Source organism: Cephus cinctus, unplaced genomic scaffold (assembly GCF_000341935.2).
Source record: "Cephus cinctus unplaced genomic scaffold, Ccin1 Ccin1_scaffold1184, whole genome shotgun sequence".
In the NCBI taxonomy this organism is placed as follows: Eukaryota; Metazoa; Arthropoda; class Insecta; order Hymenoptera; family Cephidae; genus Cephus; species Cephus cinctus.
The window spans coordinates 1,743,301-1,762,894 of record NW_014333664.1 but is presented as its reverse complement, the minus strand read 5'-3'; the positions used below and the strand labels follow the sequence as shown (position 1 = coordinate 1,762,894).

The 19,594-nt window shown below is 46.3% G+C and overlaps 1 protein-coding gene and 1 long non-coding RNA gene across 12 annotated transcripts in view; one reads left to right on the top strand and one right to left on the bottom strand.

Moving 5' to 3' along the window:
* LOC107272532 overlaps nt 1–16,566 on the bottom strand; it is a 17,974-nt gene extending 1,408 nt beyond the window's left edge. Inside the window, exons 1-12 of one of the 9 annotated variants that reach the window (XR_001538971.2) lie at nt 15,734–16,566; nt 15,394–15,651; nt 15,023–15,337; nt 14,567–14,648; nt 14,346–14,478; nt 11,839–12,705; nt 10,808–11,753; nt 4,505–9,439; nt 4,274–4,426; nt 4,008–4,185; nt 3,649–3,885; nt 3,229–3,584 (exon numbers count right to left, since the gene is read on the bottom strand). This is a non-coding gene — a long non-coding RNA (uncharacterized LOC107272532). Of the gene's footprint in view, nt 1–466; nt 3,585–3,648; nt 3,886–3,996; nt 4,427–4,504; nt 9,440–10,807; nt 11,754–11,838; nt 12,706–14,345; nt 14,479–14,566; nt 14,649–15,018; nt 15,338–15,393; nt 15,652–15,733 lie in introns of those variants that run through there. The other 8 variants (XR_001538970.2, XR_003061263.1, XR_003061259.1 and 5 more) reach the window with 8 other exon arrangements.
* The window catches only part of LOC107272531 (protein tiptop), an 85,203-nt gene that overhangs the window by 9,790 nt on the left and 55,819 nt on the right, over nt 1–19,594 (top strand). The window lies entirely within an intron of this gene.

Below are 19,594 nucleotides of genomic sequence, written 5' to 3'. Positions count from 1 at the left end.
TTTTTTTTTTTTTTTTTTTTTTTTCATTTATAAATAGTTTTGTCCGTGAATCCTTATACGAAATCTCGTCCGTAAGATTTATGCGTCGGCGGGTATACGTCGATATTTTTTTTTTTGGATCTACGATCAGTGACGTTATGCTCTTACAAATGTGGTTCTTCCCTTTTTTCTTTTTTTTTTTTTTCACTTCCGTCGAGAGAAATCGATCGACCCGAATGTCAAGGATATTACACGGCTCTTGGCATCCCGTCGAGTTAACGCGAGGGTATATCGACTCGCGTGAAACTCCGTGCGCGCACCTGTTCGATTTGCTTTTGAATGACTGATAGAAGACGCTAGGTGATATACGCACGGGTATAGATAAAATATTCTCGTTTACTCACTGTAATTGGTCGTAAATTAATTTTCGACGTAAACTGACCCGCGGCTACGCCGTACTACTCTCAGATACAGATTTAAAACTTACGTCAGGCAGTTTCCCTTGACATTTTCGACATCGACGTTTTACTATGTCGGATCGATTAAAAGTGGAATAACTGGTGGGATGTCCGTTGAATAATACGTAATATATAATTATAGACGTTATAGCGCATATATCGATTCTATTATCATTATTATTCCTTTGGAATTGACATCTGTCGATATCGAAGATATTTTTCATATATATGTATATTTTTTCGTTGATTGACAGTTGATACAGATAGGTAGTTTTGGTATTCAGTAGAAAAGTGAGGTTAAGTTATTCAGTATACATATGTACCTTCAGGGTACATCAGGGTACAGGGTATCTTGGGGCAGGTGTAGACAGTCAAGGAAGCAAGGGGTGGGAGAGAGAAAAAATATGGAGGGATACGAGAGTAACGAAAGGAGAGAGAGAGAGAGAGAGAGAGAGAGAGAGAGAGAGAGAGAGAGAGAGAGAGAGAGAGAACAGAGACAGCCAAAGTCGAAAGTCCAAAGAGTAAAGCGTGTAGCTCGGCTGCCGAGCTCGGAACCTTTGTGAAAAATCGTGTTATAACCCTAATTTAATTTTATGGCCGGCATTACGGGGGATTGTGTTGTATCGGTCTGGCATAATGGCCGTATATGGCCGCATATAATAATGGAGGGGGTTAATAATCAGTTGTAACGCGAACCGTCGTAAACCGCAAAACAACGAGAATCCTGGCTGGGCAGAGAAAGAAGGTGAAGAGAGAGAGAGAGAGACGAAGAAGAAAAAAAAATATTGGCTACGCTTTGGGGCCTTTGGGTTAGGGACTGTCGAAATTGAAGAAGAAGGTTAGGAGATACCCGGACGAAGAAGAGGCTAAGGGATGGCCGGAGTGCCGGAAATTGATGCACTGTGTGTTTATACGTATTTTTCTGAAGGGTGGTACCAAGACCAGCCACAGGCAGTGGGTCCGGGAAGATGGTTGGTAGGAGGCATCATTATCCTTAAGGTAGGAGGAAGGTCTCCGAGGTGGATCTACCCACCTTAGCTTCGTACCGAGCTCACTTCACCTTCTTACTGATCTTGATAGACCTCAAACGTGGCCGCTTGGCGCCGCCACTCATAAAACTTGAGACCTAATCAACCTAACCCAACCCATACTCGGGAGAGAGCCATAACCCAAAAATGACGACAATGGGATCGTCTGACGGTGACGACGTGATGACCAGCTGGCTGATACGGGATGAGGTCTTCGGAATAAAGGTGCCAAGAGGGATTCCATGTTGCTTTTATTTACTTATTTATTTGTCCTTCCCCCCCTGGTCCAACGGCGTCCCTCGTCCCTTTTGGATGGAGCAGGTCTGCTACCAAATTGCCAACTGTCTGGGGAATTTTTTCGTGGTACCAGCTGGGCGTTCCGCGACCTCGTCGGTTGGCAGGACGAAGACGGAGCTTGCGCGATCGGACGCGGATTCTTGGTCCTAAGATGCCTCATGGCGGAGTCCGACCAAACGAAATTACTATAATACCGGTATGGCGTCGGGACAACCTGCATATTCCGTTATTATTATCGATCGAGCCCTCTCGGACCGAGTATTAAAGTGGCTTCGCTCTATGTTTACGCCGGATCTCCCGAAAAACCATGAAATTACGATAATGGCCGCGTACGCGATCCACCTTAACAATGCCGCGCTCATCTCCCGGGCGCATAATCACCGGTATTTTTTACCGATCGACGTTCGGATTATGTGAGTCCGTCGATACGATATTCACGGGAACCCGAAGCACGTAAATTCATCGGATCATTCCTCGTGGCTTCCGAGAAGGCTGGATCTATTCTTACGTATAATACGGGGTATGCACTGAAAGTCGTTACCTGGTACCTTGCTTACCACCTATGGTTATAGATGCGTATACTATTACGGGACTAATTGAAAAGGCCAGACCCACGAAACGGATATCGTCCCTTAGTCCTCCTGGAGGATCTACAGGGGTATCTCGAGTCTACGTGAAAGTCGTAACGGTGGAAAGTTTCAGGATGACGTTTCGCATAAGGAGACGGATAAAAGAAATAATATCTAGACTCTCATAAAAGCGATACGCGGACACGCGGAGGATGGCAGTGAGTCTGGGGTATGGTAGTGGAGGAGCAAGTATAGGCAGGGAGAAAGAGCGAGAGGGAGAGAGAGACTATAGGTTGAGCGAAAGAAGAGAAAAGGAAGAAAGACGAAGTGGAAGCAAAGGCAAAAGTAAAAGTACCAATGGATATATGCCCTGGCTCCTCCATACGTAGAGAGAAGTAGAGGGTCAGCCAGGCAGGGAGTTCGGCTTCGGCTGCCGGGCGCCGTAAAAACGTCAATTAAAGTGTTTTATTTGATCCTTCGTTAGAACGTTGAAATGGAATTTTGATTTATGACCGGTGCAGCGCTATACGCGCGTAAATAAAATAAATAGGAGACTATAATTAGTCGGTAGGTCTAAGCTCGCTGGCCCGATGCGATCTCCCAGTGTTTGCGATAAACAGTTTTATAGATCGGCGAGCTATACTAACCTATACGATCAGATCGTTAACAATCGATCCGATCCAATCTGTCGAGATACCAGTGGGGCTCTCGGCTCGATTACGAGAGGCTGTTATGCGAGATCAATTGAAAGAGAATGAGAAAAAAAGGAAAAGTAAAGAAAGGAGAATATTGTTACGAGGAACAAGTGCCACCGAGACATCTCTGTTAAGTGAAGAAACACCGTGTTAGTCAGACATCCAGCCAGCATCCATCCAGCCAGCCGTTCAAACGTTATTGTTTATTGTGGGCCAACAGCAGTCTGATTTATTATGTCAGTTCTACGCCTATGCGTGAAATAGTAACATAATCCCTTTGATTTGTGGCCGGGCATTGTTCGTGGCGCCACTTCATCGAAGATACGTCCGCTCGTTCTTTTCTCTCTTTCTCTGTCCTGAGCCCTGATCAAAATTTCGGGCTTTTCAGTCAAATCATTATCTGGATACAAAATAACCGACAGCAGCGACGTATATTCGCTTTCCGTTTTTCTGTGTCCTTCGTTAAAGCTCTTGAATCGGTGATTTATCGGTTCTCCAATATTATTTACAATTGTGCAGATCGATCCGTTTTCAGTCTCATTAGCGTACCTGCGTATCCTGAAAAGTGAAGTTGGAAACAGAAATGGAAATTGTTCCGTGAAAATGAAATGCTTGACGTTACCGTGAATTTATGGTGGCGCGACGACCCTAGCCAGCCCAACGCTGTTTATTTGAAGAGCTCCACCAGGAATGATGTTTAATAACATAGGTTTTAAGAGAACTGCGTGCCGGATAACGCGTGCAACGTGTTATCGTTCAGCAATTGGGCCGCTAGGGGCAGTTAACGGGTCCGACGATCCGCCGTTGACTGGAACTGGAAGCCACGATGTAACCCAAGGAGTCAGAGCATAGGACGTTACTGTACAAACAGAACGCATACAGGGTTGATGATGATGAAGAGGAAGTAGGAAGCGTATACGTATAAGCAGTCGTGACTGAAACGAGCTGTAGAGTTGAGAACGATTCTAACCCGGTAAATACCTTGTTCTGTTGTAGGTAAGTAGCCGTGAGGTCATCAATAAGCTAACTTACTACGGAGACGAGTATTATGGTGCGAACCAGCAGGAGGTCCCTTCCGTTTGACGAGAGCCATTCATCCTCATCCACCTACGCGTAACCTACACGTGGCTACGCATGTGCTCGGCCATTGTGCACCCATCTATCATACGTCACAAATAACCTGGTTAGGTAGGTCGATCGGGCCAGGATAGAGACCCTGCATTGTACTCATGTTTTCTTCGATTTACCATTATGCATGAGTCTTATTGCAAGGCATAACTCTGGGTTAAGCGGACTTGGTCAAATTTAACATTTAAAAATTCCACCGTTGCTAAGTGGTTCGTGTCCGGGATAAATGAGAAAATAATTTTCTTGTCTGTTGGACTGGGACAGTTCACTGTCTGAAATAAAGAATTATGTTGGTTATTGTTATTGGTATATTGTGTATGGTAGTGTAGATTGTATTGAGTTATGCTCACCAGCCACCTTCTTCTTGGTCTCGGGATCGTCAAGAGGGTCTAGGATTGGGAAACGGCGAGAACTCGGTGATGACCTGCCAACGGCTCGCGCATTAGCCCGACAGATAGCGCTGCCTAATCGGCCCCCATAAATTACCAAATTAATATCCCGTGTTGCCGCCGCCAGGCTATCCGTCAGGTGTCAGCCGTGGTGCAGATAGCCGCCACCACTACCTACCCGGTGTCATCCACCTTGCCGACTGACAGACAGAGACCATGAACGGACAGACGGACAGGGGCTGTTAATAAAACGTGACCCACCGCAGGGGGGTGCCACCATAAGCGCTACCTGACCGTTTCTCTTGCTAACGTAACAAATCTGACTGCCATAACATAACCGTGAATTCATCGCCGAGGAAAGCCTCGTTCCATCATACAATCTATGTACTCACGTCAGCTGTCCGATCCTTTTTCTCTTAATAGCAACAAGAGTCAAATACATTGTCACATCAACACAGTCCGAGCGACTTCTTTATCCTCTCGAGTCCTTAGCCAATCAGAGCAAAGATCCCGAGTCACGTGGGCTGCGACGAACCAATCACCGTTCACTAATAACTGCCAGGAACATATGGACGCACAACATTGAGATACTGTTTCATCGAAATACTTTTACCGTTCTCACACGTGCACATATGGTACTCCGGATAATCGTAAGGGTCACGTGCCAATGCGTCGTTCTTGTATTCTATATAAGAAGGCGAACTCGAGAAAAAGCAAAGGAAGGGACCACCCAGCGTGCTGTCCTACGCGATCCGGCCGGCTCGTAGGTATGCGCAGAGGTACATACTTGCTCGTCAGCGCTCACTCGCCCACGCATTACGCATAACGCATAAAGGAAAACGACGAACCTCTAACATCCTTCTCTCCTGCCACCCTTCGAAGAGAATGCCCGACGAACCGCTTACGAATTACGCGACGAACAGTAAGCAAGCAGGCCAGTCAGACAGGCAGTCCGGCCAACACTGAAAAACCGGCTCGCACTACACGAGCGCCTCTATGCGACATGGCTGCCAATTAGCAAGCTGACATCGAGCTGACTGACCACCTTGGATGTTCGGCGCTAACCAGTCACTCTTTCTTCGTTCTATACTACTCACGTAACGTTTTAAAACTTCTCACTCTTTTTACCCTTTGACCTATGAGCTATGCATATATTTAATTTACACAAATTCACTCGTACGTCCACGTGTATATATACACATTATCGTCGACTCACTTTCGTTATATCTCAGTACGCCATCTTTATTCACGTCTGTCACTGGTCTTCTCTCATTTTTCATCGGCCTCACCTTTTCTCGTATACACCGCGTGTCCGTTTCGTTTTTGATAGCTAACAATCATATCGACGCATTACGCCTACTCGGCCGGCGTGTACGTACCGACCTCGCGTGGACGTGAGCGTCGCGACGCCCACGATGCCACTGACCTCTCATCCTCTTCTAACGCTTCGTACACAGAAGGATACCTCTTCATCCGGATGAGAATAGGTTTCTTCAAAGAATAGATATGATTTATATATCTCCCTGTGTATATAGATGACTCTCGTTGATAATATCCAAGTCATTTGACACTTGACGTATGAATGACGATTTTATCTATAGGATTAACCGTATCATTCAGCTATCTGTAGCGATAGATACCAAGTTTTTTATATAAGAAAAAAAATTTTTTTTTTTTCGAATTTACTTAGAAACTCTTAATCATTCCTAACTCGTTGTCACTGATCGTCAGTGACGTCCGAGTCATTCTGTAAGTATTCACTGATTCACCGATCGGATCCGATGACGTAATCGGGAATAACGAAAATGTCGAAAAACCCGCATGGGGTTTTAGTGAATTAGAAAAAAAATTCAAATTAAAAAATTAAAACTATCCCAAGTGTCACTCGCGAAAAAACACACAGCTTGATTATTCCACTTTCCAAGCGGACGGAGGACAAAAATTATCACGCAATTGTCCCGTCGAATTACTCGCACGTTCTGAAAAGCCAATAAAAGGCACGCTCGTCCCTCGCGCCGGTAAAGCCTCATTGCTCTACGTCATTTCCTTTCCTTCCTTCTTTGTTTTCTTTTTGTCCTACCCTTCCGTCGATCCTCCCGTATTATTTTCTGCTTTATTTTTCTTCCGCTGATCTCCTCCACCGTCGATGCTTCCACCTTTCGCTGTATAGCAGCAGCGCGTCACGTTATATTACCCAATGATAGTCGCTAATTGAGCGCGAAGATAAAACAATGGCTAATAAACCAGCGCTTCGTATCCTACCTTGGTTCGGGCGCCGGGACGCTCGCGCTCCCACGGGACGTCGTATAATCATACATTGCGAAAACCAATCCTCCGTCTCTGCAGTCGACCAGGACTTAACCATCGCTTTATCGACGTTTGGCATGAAACGCAATTTTTACCCGATCCACCCCTCCCTTCCCCTCATTCTCCCCACTCTTCCTACCTTCATCCACTCTCCATATGCCTATATCATTATTTACCTACGAGTCGCGCACTAATAATTACCAGCACTTTGCTCTCAATTTCCACATATTACTTTTTTAACACCCGGTACCGATCGATGCCAATATATACATATAACTATTGTATCTTGATCTCACAATTTATTATATTATCAACACTGTGTAGAATCAATTAATGAGTGCACTATTTTTTTAATCCGATATCTTGAAATTTTTCTTAAAAATTATTTCACTACGAACGGTTGAACCGGATCCGACGTCCCTTCGGACAGACGCCCAGGACGCCGACGACGCCTGATCGACAGTAAATTTTAGACGGTCTCGCGGTCGAATTTTGAAAAAAATTGTTTTATCTCGCGATACTGTCCCATCTTATTAGTCGTATGCCCAGCGTCGGGACGCTCGGCGTCGCCAGTAGCCTTTCTTCGTAGGACGCGACGCCGAGCGTCGTTTTCGCTTATAACGTACACGCGTACTAGCGAACCAGATCAGGCCACTTAACTTCGCACCCGCGTCCGGCCAGGACGCCGGCGTCGTGGTCGTCGTCGCTCGTGTTTTTGCCGGCGTCGTCTATAAATAGACCTTCCGACGCCGGTATCCCAAGCGTCGGCCGACTTCAGACCGGCTGTGCGTTGCGCCACGTCGGCGGGTGGGTTCGTCACTTTTGCGCAAGGTCGCGTCTACGTGCGTTGCTCTTCTTGACGTCACTGGTATGACGTCACGTCCGGGAACTCTCGCGCCTTCCAGACCCTGTATACTCAATTTACGTGTATACCGTCAGCGATGTCTTCTTTCGGGTCATCGACTATAGGGACTAGATCCCGTATGGGTACGGGGTACCGTAGTGGATTTTAAGATCCAGCCGAGGACAGGTAACCCGACACATCCGATGCATCGGACCAGAATGATCTTCGTCGCTGGCGTTTTATACGATCGATGAAAATCAATCTTGCGACAAAGCGATGACGACGATCTCGCATTGAATAACGAATTTTAGGGAGGCTGATATATTTTTTTTTTTCTTCAAGGTTCGTCGAGTACAAGTTTTTTTTACGTATGATCGAGGTCCAACATTTTTCGTATGGAAGCAAAGGCGGACGGGGTCGACTCGGAATCGGTATGGAAGATCTGCGTGAGCGACTTCTTGGTCCTGTCTTTCTATGCTTCTACACGGAAATCAGGAATGCTCGATAATCATCGGTATATCATCCTGTACGGAATGCCTACATAGCTTTACCCAACTGTATACCTTGGGCTGCCTTTCTGCGTCTCTGCGTGTGGGTCAACCTTTATGGTGGGCATAACTCGTTTGATTTCTCTGGAGATTATCTTGTTATTTATTGGAAAGCCGGATCCGGCGTCTTCGCCTACCCGAAAACCGCGCATTTATTGGACGAGACCACCGGCCAGGGAAAGACGTGGATCATCGATAGTCATTGACGTTTATTCGCGATGGATTTGCCATTTTTGTAAATCGCACGCACGACGTATATCTGTATACGATCGACCGAACGGGAGGATGACATATGTTGAGAACTTTATTATTCGTTGGTTAATTTTTATTCTCACTGTAAATAGCCTCGTGACTATTTTGCGGATTGATAAATATTTTTTTTTTTCAAATTGGCAAGAGAAAAATACATTTTTGATTTTCTGCCAAATTTTTTTTTTCTCTTTTTTTTTTTTACAATGGCTCCCGTAGGTACGTATATAATTTTAACGTGGCTATAAAACGTCAAAGTAACGTTCATCCGTTAACGCTGGTCCTAACCTCAAAAAATGCTCGTATCTCTTCAGTATCGTTTCGTCACGACGATAAATATTTCCTCGTTAGCCGAGGAACAAGATTGAAACTAAAAACAGGAAAAATTTATTAGCAGCCTCTTGGAACAATCCTCCGTATCTTCGGACATTGAAGAAAGTCTTTCTAGAATGTTCGATACGACCCGCAAGCATTGTTCTGATAAATAAGACAAAAAAGGAGGATAAAAAAAAAGAAGGGAAATCCCTACACAGCCAAGAAAAAGGCCACAGCGAACGAACCGTCCGCCGTACGTTGTCTGCCATAAGGCCGATGCACGTGGGGCTGCGGTTAGGTAAACACTAAACGTTAATTCTCATAAGCCAAAGTTCGTAAAGTCGAACTAAGCGAACACAGTTACAGTCCGGTAAGATGAGACGGTACGGCGTCGCGACGCTGTACGTGTAAAGGGATGGAATATCGTGTGCGTGTAAAACGTAGGTCGCTATACCTATATAGTGCGTCGGTATTAGTAACGGCGTGAAGTAGTCGCGACGAGGGACGTCGGCGTCGGTAGGTAGCAGTCGACGCCCAGCGTCGTCCTCGTCGACTGGTACGGGGTCGGCTCTTGGAAAGTTGTGTTATGGCAAAGGCCGCTACGTGCAGGCTGCACAACTTGATAATAATAAACTGAAAAAGGAGCAAAAGACGTTATTTTAAAAGGGAAATGCAGCGCCGCATTTTTATGTCTTCGCCAGAACTTTTCATCTCCGCGCTAAAGGAGACGCTGGCTCGCTCGGGTTACGGGAGGGGGCGGGAGGCTCTCTTGCCAGGTTCCTCCGGCGTTCGGATGGAGTTCAGATGGCTCGAAAGTGCGCGCCACCGGGAGGAATACTGGAAGGAGCTAAAACGTGGAATGAAACGGCAGACTGCCGCTGATGAAATTCATAATTTAGATCCAATGCGCCTCTCTGTACCTCGTTTAGAATACACTACTATTTATAGTCGAAATTTTCCTCCTTCCGTACAACCCAGGATATCCAACCCCTCCGTGGAGCAACTTCAGCATCAACTGCCCCTGCCCCCAGCCGTACCTTCGAATCCCCCCGGTATACCCCCCACCGGCCTTTCATTCCTCTAAAGACCTCACAGCGGAAGTACGGAATCAGCCAGAGACGGAATTTCATCGTCTACCGAAGACTATAACCTAAAAAAAAGAAAGGCTAACACAAGAGTCTAAGACAGCGAGAAGCCCGGAGCGAACGGACACGAGTAACTCGTACGCTCATTGATTTCTTTATTTATGTCCTCGTTTAGACAGGGATCTCGAGGGTTGGCTTTCCTTCTTTTCTTTCTCTTAGTCTTCCGTCTCTTTTTTTTCCTCCTCTTCGACCTTCCCTACTAATCCTCTTTGTAGCGTCCGAGAGTCCCGCGAGCCCGAGACTATCAGCCCGATCGACACTGGGCTCGCTTCGCATGCAGGAGTAATTGGCCGTTGTACGCGTGAGCTTGCACGCACGCACCACGTGTGCCGAGTGCGATCCAACCTAGTGCTGAATTACACGAGGCTAGTCGAACGAGTCGATGGGTAATGGTATAGTGCACACGTGGTCTTGTGTATGTATATACGTATGGTACTTAGGTATATCATAGGGTTAGGTTGGTTTAAGTTCCTGTACTCATAGAAGCACAAGCTGCCAGAACGGTCGTATCGGCCTGGAGCCACGTTAACCCACCGAGTGACGGCTGGGTGGCACGCATCTTGAAGAACTGCCCCTTCCGTTTATCGTTGGCTGTCGCGTTTTATCCGGCAGTTATTCCATCCCTAATAGGATGTAATATTATACGGAGAGTCACGTCCACTTGAATTCGCGGGCTTTAACGGTGACTGGGCACGAAACTACCAGGGTACGATCTTGGCTTTTATACCTTGTTGGTTTGTAATCTCCTATTGTACGTATAGAGGGAGACAGGTCCTTCATTTCTTTGTCAAATAATATTTATCGTTGCTCCCTACTCCTTCCCTGCTACTAATAGTAATTAATTGTAGACACTTACCGTGTAGTATTGATTGTCCAACAATTTTACGCCATGTTGTCCTAGTACTTTTTTTTGGATTTCTCACGCGAGCATGCCAGTTTGAAAATTGAGACTTCACGACAGCCGATCTCTTGGGACGTGGGACAGTAATTGCCAGAGTGACCGTTGGTGGCGCATCGATCGACACGCGCCAATACCCTATGTCTAGTATGTATAGAGTACAATTCCAATTCGAAGGCACGGCCACACGCGTTAAATTGACTGTAATTGCGTTCAATGTTACACGTGGACAGATGATTCAAAGTCAATTGCGTGACCACAGCCAGTGCGACGAAGAAACGTCAACGAAACCAATTGAGTTTACGACAGCGGCCGAGGGGCGGCGCCACGATCGCCGGTACCGAACGCGGTTATAATGAGAACGCGAAAGATATCTACTGGGGGGATTCAGTGCAAGAGCATCAACCCCTTGTCATCCCTAGATACGAATAAATACGACCACGTGGTGTGTACCGTTTCTGGTGGATTCTCCATATTCCCCAAACTCCATCGCAATTTCAATTCTACTGCTCTGGCTGTCATCTACGTGTATACGTACACACGTGCTAACATATGTGGAGAAGATAGACACGCGTACCGCTGTCTGTATATTAGAAGCCGTATGTCCATAATGCCGGACCGAACAATGGACGCTGAATACCCGATTGCTGGGTACATAATGTGCCGAGCAAGTAACGTAGGAGGACGCTGAGGACAGCGTCGGGACGCTAGACGTTCTGGCAGTTTACGTCGATCAAGTAGCGCATCAGCATTCAGCGGTTATTTTAGCGCTTCCTTTTTCTGCAGTTTTAATCATTAGGAAGCCCACGTCAAAATGTCCGCCCTGCACGGTGTCGGGGCGACACCGGAATGGCAGCGATGCCGTTTGTCGCAAGCTTTTACTCCTCCTGTTCCCCGTATCCATCTATGACATATATGCAACTATATAGGTATACAGTCATATACACTTGGGACACAGCAGATAGGTACGTAAACATATGTGTACTTACGTGCGATCGGGATCCGTTTCAGGAAATGGGAGACGGAATTGATTGTAGGAAACTGGACGTTTCTTTGTTCGTTTACTGATTATGTGACGTCACACCGATCGCTCGATGGATAAATGACTCTGGATAATTAGACAGAACTTTTAGTGACATATCTTTCGTAATTCAATCTGACAGCTTTTTTCCCCTGCTATTCGCCTGTCCTTCTCTCGTCTATTTTAATCAAGAGTTACACTCGATTGACTTCTCTTAGCTGTTAGTTCTTCTTTTTTTTTGGCGTGCTATTATATGTCATATGGACCTTTTACTTCTCACCTTCGTAATGCCACTCGAGACGCTACGAAGTTCAGGAAACAAAGTAACGGTCCCGTAAGTTCGACTTTCATTGTCCCTCGGTCGGTATGGCAGAGAGGTATTTCTTTTTCTTGACGATGCCGGTACAATAAATCCTCGTAGTCCAGGTAGGAGCGTGGTCGTTGGACGATAATATTCGTGTCTCGAGTGCGCATACATCCTTACCAAGAAGAGAAAGGGTTGGCGATCAGGCAGAAGATAACGTTCATAATGAAAGGCATTCATTCCACTGCGAACCCAACAGTGAACTTGAGTGACGTGGTTGCAGACAGCTGCCCAAACCTGATCGGTCCGTCCGTAAGTCCGTGCGGCAGTCCGTCCTTCCGTCCGTTCCGTTCGCTCTCACGTGATTCCTTTTATGATATCGTATAACCAGCCGAACCGGAGCCCGCTCACCGGGTCCGATTTAAAACCGGCGCAATCTCCTGCAAGGTGCACACCGTCCTCGCCATTCTATCTGGCTCGAAGAATTTTCACGCGCGAGATAGGCTTCCATCTGGCGGCGAATTCTGTAAGCTAAGAAAAAAAGATAAACGGTAGCAGCTTATGGAAACGCCTGTACCTATTTAGCGGACGGTGAATCCTTTGGTGGATCGTTCAATTGGAATTTCGACAGAAATATAATATTTGACAAGACATTGCTAATTGAGAGCATCTGCGATTCCATCTGGATACACCGGGGATCGGTTGCTCGGGGATTCCCCCTCTTACGGCTTTTATTTAGGTTATAAAATATTTTATGACGTTTTCATACGATATAGGCACGTCACCGTTAACTTTTTACGATACATTCACCAGTCGTGGTGACGTCATCGCGCGTCAATACGATCACGGGTAAATCGTATTTCGCGTTCTATAGGTTAATATTTAATATGTAACTTGAGGTAGGTTTCTATGATCGGTTCTGGTTGAAGCTTCGAGGATTCGTATTTCGCCGGGAATCGGGAAAGGGTCGACATGGCCGTACGCTGATCTCTGCGATTCACGTCGGTAGATGGCAAAACCAAGGTTTCCACGAGGAAACTGGCCTAACCTCTAAAGAATACACCCACGCAACCAGGTCGAGTTCACTACCGGTTTTGCAGCTGTGTTCACACTGGACCTCGTACAACGACGAGTTCAGCTTAATATAATACCATGATACACAGTGCCACCTGGCGCATCTTCCTCTTCGCGTATTCCTTTCTGTGCTTTCATAAGCGTCTTCCGCGGAAATTTTTACTTCCTGGGAATGACGTTTTGTTTAGATAACAATATGCAGGGTCTCATTCCGACATGGGGTTACATTATTAATTGAAGATTAGATACGAATTCTTGAATCTTATTTCTCTTTGTTCTCGAATCGTCAATTTCACTGTTGGGTTAGGGTTAGGTCCTCGCGGTTCTGTTCTCGTCCAGGAACAGACACTTCGAGGAGGTCCGACATCGAGATTTATCGCTTTTCTCTTATAATAGGTACGAAACGGGTTGCGCGTCGTGGGTGGGTCGAAGTACTGATGACGGAGGTCGCGATGACGGCGTTACGAGGGAAGCTTCCTTAATATGTAGTCATCAGGGTTCGTCATCGTAGTCGTCAGTTCGGGATGCATCTTCTTTTCACTCGACTCCGCTCGGTGTACTATATAATTTAAAATAATGATAACAATGCATAAGTTACTACATCTTACAATGAAGTCTTAACGACGCGCATGCGCAGCAGCGAATGCTTGCAAATGGCGCGTAAATTTGAATACAATTTCAAAGTGCGCGAGCTTCTTGTCGGCTAATGATAATAAAGAGCGTGGTACGAGGTCAAAGAGGTCGCCATTATTGTCTCAGAATCGGCAGCGTCGCTCGTGGCAAGTCAAGAATCGCAGTCACAGCCAACGACGGCTTCTTATTCAGTCGCACCGGCGGCATTGCTGGAAACGTTCCAGTGATTTTTTTCTACCGTGGCTCTTTTGAACCTGGACCGAAGGGAAACTACTCTGGGGCGAGCGTGACGCTGACAGAGTTACGCTTACGCCATCCTCGCTTCTATGGAACGCGTCGAACCCCTCGGCTAAGGCTCGCCATAAATATCAGCGGTGACGTTTGGGGAAGAAGAAAAAAGGAAGAGAAAGAATGAAAGAAAGAAAGAAAAAAAAATAGAAAAACTTGCTCTCCTATAGACGTACTTCCATCCACGATATAAAACGGCAGCAGATATTAAACGTATCCTTTCCTAGAGCTTAACGCCAAGAGATTCCTCCACGTTGGTGTTGACGCTCCTGGCAAAACATTCTGATCGGTATAAATCTTGAGATTTTCCTATAAAAAAAAAAAATATTGTATATAATTCTCTAAAGACATACGTAGACACAATAAATATAAAACGTATATATCATTGCTATTATACCATCTCTCGCAAACTGGGCCTTTTATCGTGGATGGCGCTCGTGACGTAGGCATGTATCTGCAGCTCGAACGCATTCTACAGTCTGTTGTTAAAGAGAGAAAGAGATAGAGTAAAGACAGTGAAAGAGAGAGAGAGAGAGAGAGCGGGTACCGTTGAGATCAAGAGAGGATAGAAGGTCCATGAGGGATGAGAAATGGAGTGGAGAGCGGGAGTGATTTATGCTAAGTTGCTGACGCTGGCAAAGCGAGCAATACGCTCCCAGCGGCCATCTTGGGCCCCTCGTTTTCGCTCTGCTCTCGAACCGATTGATGGACCATGGGTCACTCATATAGTTACAAACTTGTTTCTTATCTCCTTTGATTTCTTGAAAACCTTCAAAAGTCATATACACAAATGTACTCTCTCTCGCTCTCTCTCTCTCTCTCTCTCTATCGTTCTCATCCTTTACTCACTCACTCTATTTCCCAGCACTGATCCAGGCAACAGCAACATCATCCCCTTTTCTTCGACATCCCTCTTCCACAAGTCCTCCACCGCTGGTCGTACCTTACACCCTGGGCCTGTCGGACTTCTGTCGGTCACTCGCAGATTTACGACGGGGCTTCGGACCTGGGGGTTCTGGCGCAACAATGAAGCCGCGCCATTTGTCACAGAGGCGCTTCCTACTCCTAATAACGTTGCCGTTCCAGACTATACGCTATATCGTGCAGTCATGCTTGCTGTACGGCTCGACCTTTGCTTTGGCACGGATCGTGATCTCATCTCCTTTTCCTACAAAGTATATATGGGTATGTATATATATATATAGTCTCACACAAAATACCTACCTTCATTCCATCCCTTTTCTTAACTATCTCACAGTCGCTCTTATACACTCCTTCCACTTCCTATACAGTGGTCCACGTACAGCATCCAACCTTCGATCTCATTCACGAGGACCCTTCTCGTCAGTTCCTCGTCTGTTTAGCCCATCTATTGCTACACGTATTCAGTATGCTTTCATGTGGAGCACGAGAGGATCCTTAGCTGAAAAGTACCGAAGGCCCAGTACTATTTCGTAAGATACAATGCAACGACAGCTTTCTCTGGAATTGTCATACAAATTGTCGTATTCACCAGCCAATCCAGTAACGTACTGTATACCTGTAGGGGGGCACACTGTATTACCTTTTGTAGATTCAACTGTATTATCTGTCCTTCGTCAAGGACTCGTATCTCGAATATTATCGAGACAGAAAATCGATGGTCCATACTGGATAATTCATTAGTCAGCTGCACGTTTATCAGTCATATGACGTACAGTGTGTTCCAGCTAAGACGTACTTTAATGAAATTATCTTAAAGGGGTTCCCTTCCGACATACCGAGGCTTCACAATGCTCATGAATACGTCTGTTTAATAGTTCAGGGAAGCGCCGTGACGTGGCTCCACGTCAACGTCTCTTTTTTTCTTGGTTATCATCACTTGGCCAGCACGGGAATTCTTCTAGATCCACTCGACCACTCACTACGAGACACGGAAGCATTGTGGTGGATACACGGGTTCTCGAATTTGTTTCCAGGACACGACGATCACTACCGGGAAGGATCCACTTTCCTGTCCGAGGCGTTCAAATAAATCTGACAACGATGTCACTGCCGATGTCAATAGAAATTCTGAGGAACAGCACGGGATACCGACTGCGTCGAGGTTATAGGAGGTGGAAGGATTCGGAGAGAAAGAGTGCAGCGGTATAAAAGATTGGAAGGTGGAAGTCACTGTAGGAGAGACGTGGGTGGAAGTCAGATAGAATCGAGGATGTAAAGGAGAGGTTAGGATGCCCGACGAGAAGGCTCGGGCGAACGTATCCCACAGGAGCGATTCCCGCCGCGGGAAAACAATACCGGCTAACGAACCGAACTTTTAACGGTAACGCGAGATCCTCGGGGACGAATAGCGAGAGATAAGGGAGAGACTGAGAGAGGAAGCGAACGCGATGTCAACGTTAGACCGAGGGAGGAACTGAGAGGACGAAAGTCAAAGAGATAGGACTTCGCTTCTTTGCATATCGTCCGCTCATCGATACTTCGCTTTACTACGGATTAGATGGCAGCACGTTCGGCAGCGCCGCCAAGTGTGGGACGACGTAAGCTTATTATACTTATGCTCCTGTCCTATCCACAGTCACTGCAATCGTTACATTATACTAGGGTCACACCCGTCTACATCTGATAGGTAAACTCTAGGTGTGGCGATAAATGGTATTTATTTTTTATCTTATTCTTACATTTCTATCTTGTACATATTAGAATTTTTTTAAGTATATTTATTAATTGATCTTTGCATGGTCTTACTGAAATATTCTGGGCTTTATATTATACTCTTGTTACTTCAAGTATTACAAATCGAGATGTATATGAACCGATCACAATAAGTGGACGTGACAGTTTCCGATGACCGTACGTCTGATATATGTCGCCACGTGTGGACGTATGTTAAGAAAAGTGTAGCGTCTATCAGGACAAGGTCCATAAGCGTGGTAGAGTTTGGGGAGATGCGACGTCTGTAGCCTATGAGAGAGTGAAAAGGAGAGAGACAGAGGGAGTATATCATTGAATGTGAAAGACAGAGAGAGGGAGTGAGTGAGTGAGAAAGAGTGAGAGAGAGAGAGAGAGAGAGAGAGGGAGTATGAAGAAAATCGGCAAGGGGTCCGCGATGGCGAACAGAGCGAACGGACAGCTCGCTTATTTATGGCGACCATACTTCAGATATATGAACTGGTTCTGTCGAAAGTTCGGGATGCATCTTTTCCCAGTTCAAATGTATAGAGAGGTGTCCCGCCGTTCGCTTTCAGCGAGAGATTTGTGAGGGGTCACCTTAATGTAATATTGAATGAGCTTCATTTTTTTTTTTTTTCCGTGAAGGAACGCCCGCTCCCCCGTACGAGGAGTGATATAAACTGAGCACTCGCCAATCTGTTCGGATCGAGAGTCGAGAGTCGCATTTTTCAAGCGAGAAGAATCCTAGGGTCCTTCAAGATGGCCACCATGGGATGACGAAGTTGTCCGTAAGATTCGGTCGGTATACGCGTCATAGATTATAATTTTTATAAAATAAATCAACGTTCTTGGATATAGCTCGTTTGCTTGTACACGGAGTTGTATATTTCTCTTTTTTTTTTTTTATTTTACCCGTAATACGAAGTCGCGAATGAAAGTATCCTCTCTCTGCGACTCTTCCGCATCAGACACTTCGGTGCCGGGTTCCACTATAGGATTGGCTAATTTATGTTTATCTGCTGCCTTTACGAGGATCCCCCTGCTGCCCCTCACCTCCTCCTCGTGTGTCCAGCAGGGTGGCGAGGCCGGTTATCCCCCGTTTCCGATATTCGGCCAAAAGAAGAGTCTGACGATAGAGCGGATAAATAGATAGATGGGCAATATTATAACTCACCGGCTGTCATCCGGTATGGCCGAGTCCGGCTGCTAATCAGACCCTACTCGTTCACCGGGAGTCATCCCAGGATCCCCTTCAGGAAAAATGGATTTATTGCCATTTGCCTCGACTTCGGCACGCTATCGAGTTCCCTGATCCGTAGAATTTAACCAGCGCCATTGCGACTCGTCGTTACCCACCCTCCTCTAGCTTCATTCTCTTTCTCTCTCTCTCTCTCTCTCTCTCTCTCTCTCTCTCTCTCTCTCTCAATAATGTCCCACCACCTAGTTCTGACGTCCTTTCGGCTTCAATGTCTCGGAAAGCACCAGGCCCCGTAAGCAACTTGCGCTAGTCGTTCCTGGCCGTGCGCGAAAAATTATGGCCCCCCGGCATAGCAGTCGACGCCATTGCTTCGTCCATTTCCTTTGCTCCTCCTTGACGACATCTACCTTCGTGTTCGCATACCTTATTCAAGATTGCTCAAGTAAAACTCCCTAGACTCCAGTACCAACCCCCAGCGCTGCAGGTGTACCAACACGAACATTATCACGACACGGAAAATTTTTCTCAACGAATGCTCACAGAGTAACTTCGACCGGTCGATACTTATCGATCCTGATATTGGATCGAGATTCGATAGGTTACGTTAGGTCGTAAAAAATGACAGTACAATGCATACAACAATACATCATGCAAAACGTGATATCGGTATCGAGTATCACGTGGCGTATAAAATCCTGGAATGTCAGCAGCTTCGCCATACCTGAACATAACCTAAACAACTGGAAGAGACAAGCAAGCGGCTGCTTCCCGTACAAGGACAGAACTCTCGATACGCGACAACTTCGGTTACGTGTATCGATATACCAATGCTAGAATAAAGAACCGTCCCGTATTTCCGGCGCTAGTATCGGCGCACTCTTATTTCACCAGTGCGCCTTAACTCCGTGTGTTTTTTCAACTAGATTTATTACCAAACTCCCGGTGCTCCTGGACGCTCGAGCTAAACCCTCCGAGCATTTCTTTCCGTTCCTTTATCACCGACGCGCATGCGCGTACCGCGCGCGAGCATACGCGTCACTCCGTCAGGAAAACTTTTCCACAGCTCAGAGTGAACCAGCTTTTCAAGATCCTCCGGATAACTTCCGACTCGCCGGAAGTGTAACTCAGAAGTATCTCGCCTCCTTTATAAGTCCGAGACTCGCTGAAAGATTCACGGTACGATACATCCAGTACCTATACGTACCGCGGTACTACGGCGTGTCATGATTCGATGGCGGAGATACAAAATTTATACATGACGTCACACGCGGTACGATTTTCCAAGCGTCACAACGTGGCGCGCGCGCCGCCAACTGACTGAACGCGGAGTTACGTCGTGGTTTACTACTTTTTCGCTATATAGATAGGTGGCAGGTTATGCGCTCACACAGACCTTAAATGCAGCCGTGGTAAAGGACGACGAAGCATCACACTCTTCGGTTTTACGGTTCCAAGGATATGCACGTATATACCGAGAGAGTCACTCATACAGATTCCTATGCATTGGCGCATGCATATAGATATACGTACACAGCAGTAGAGAAAGGCAAACTGTTGGTGGGGTGGACGGTG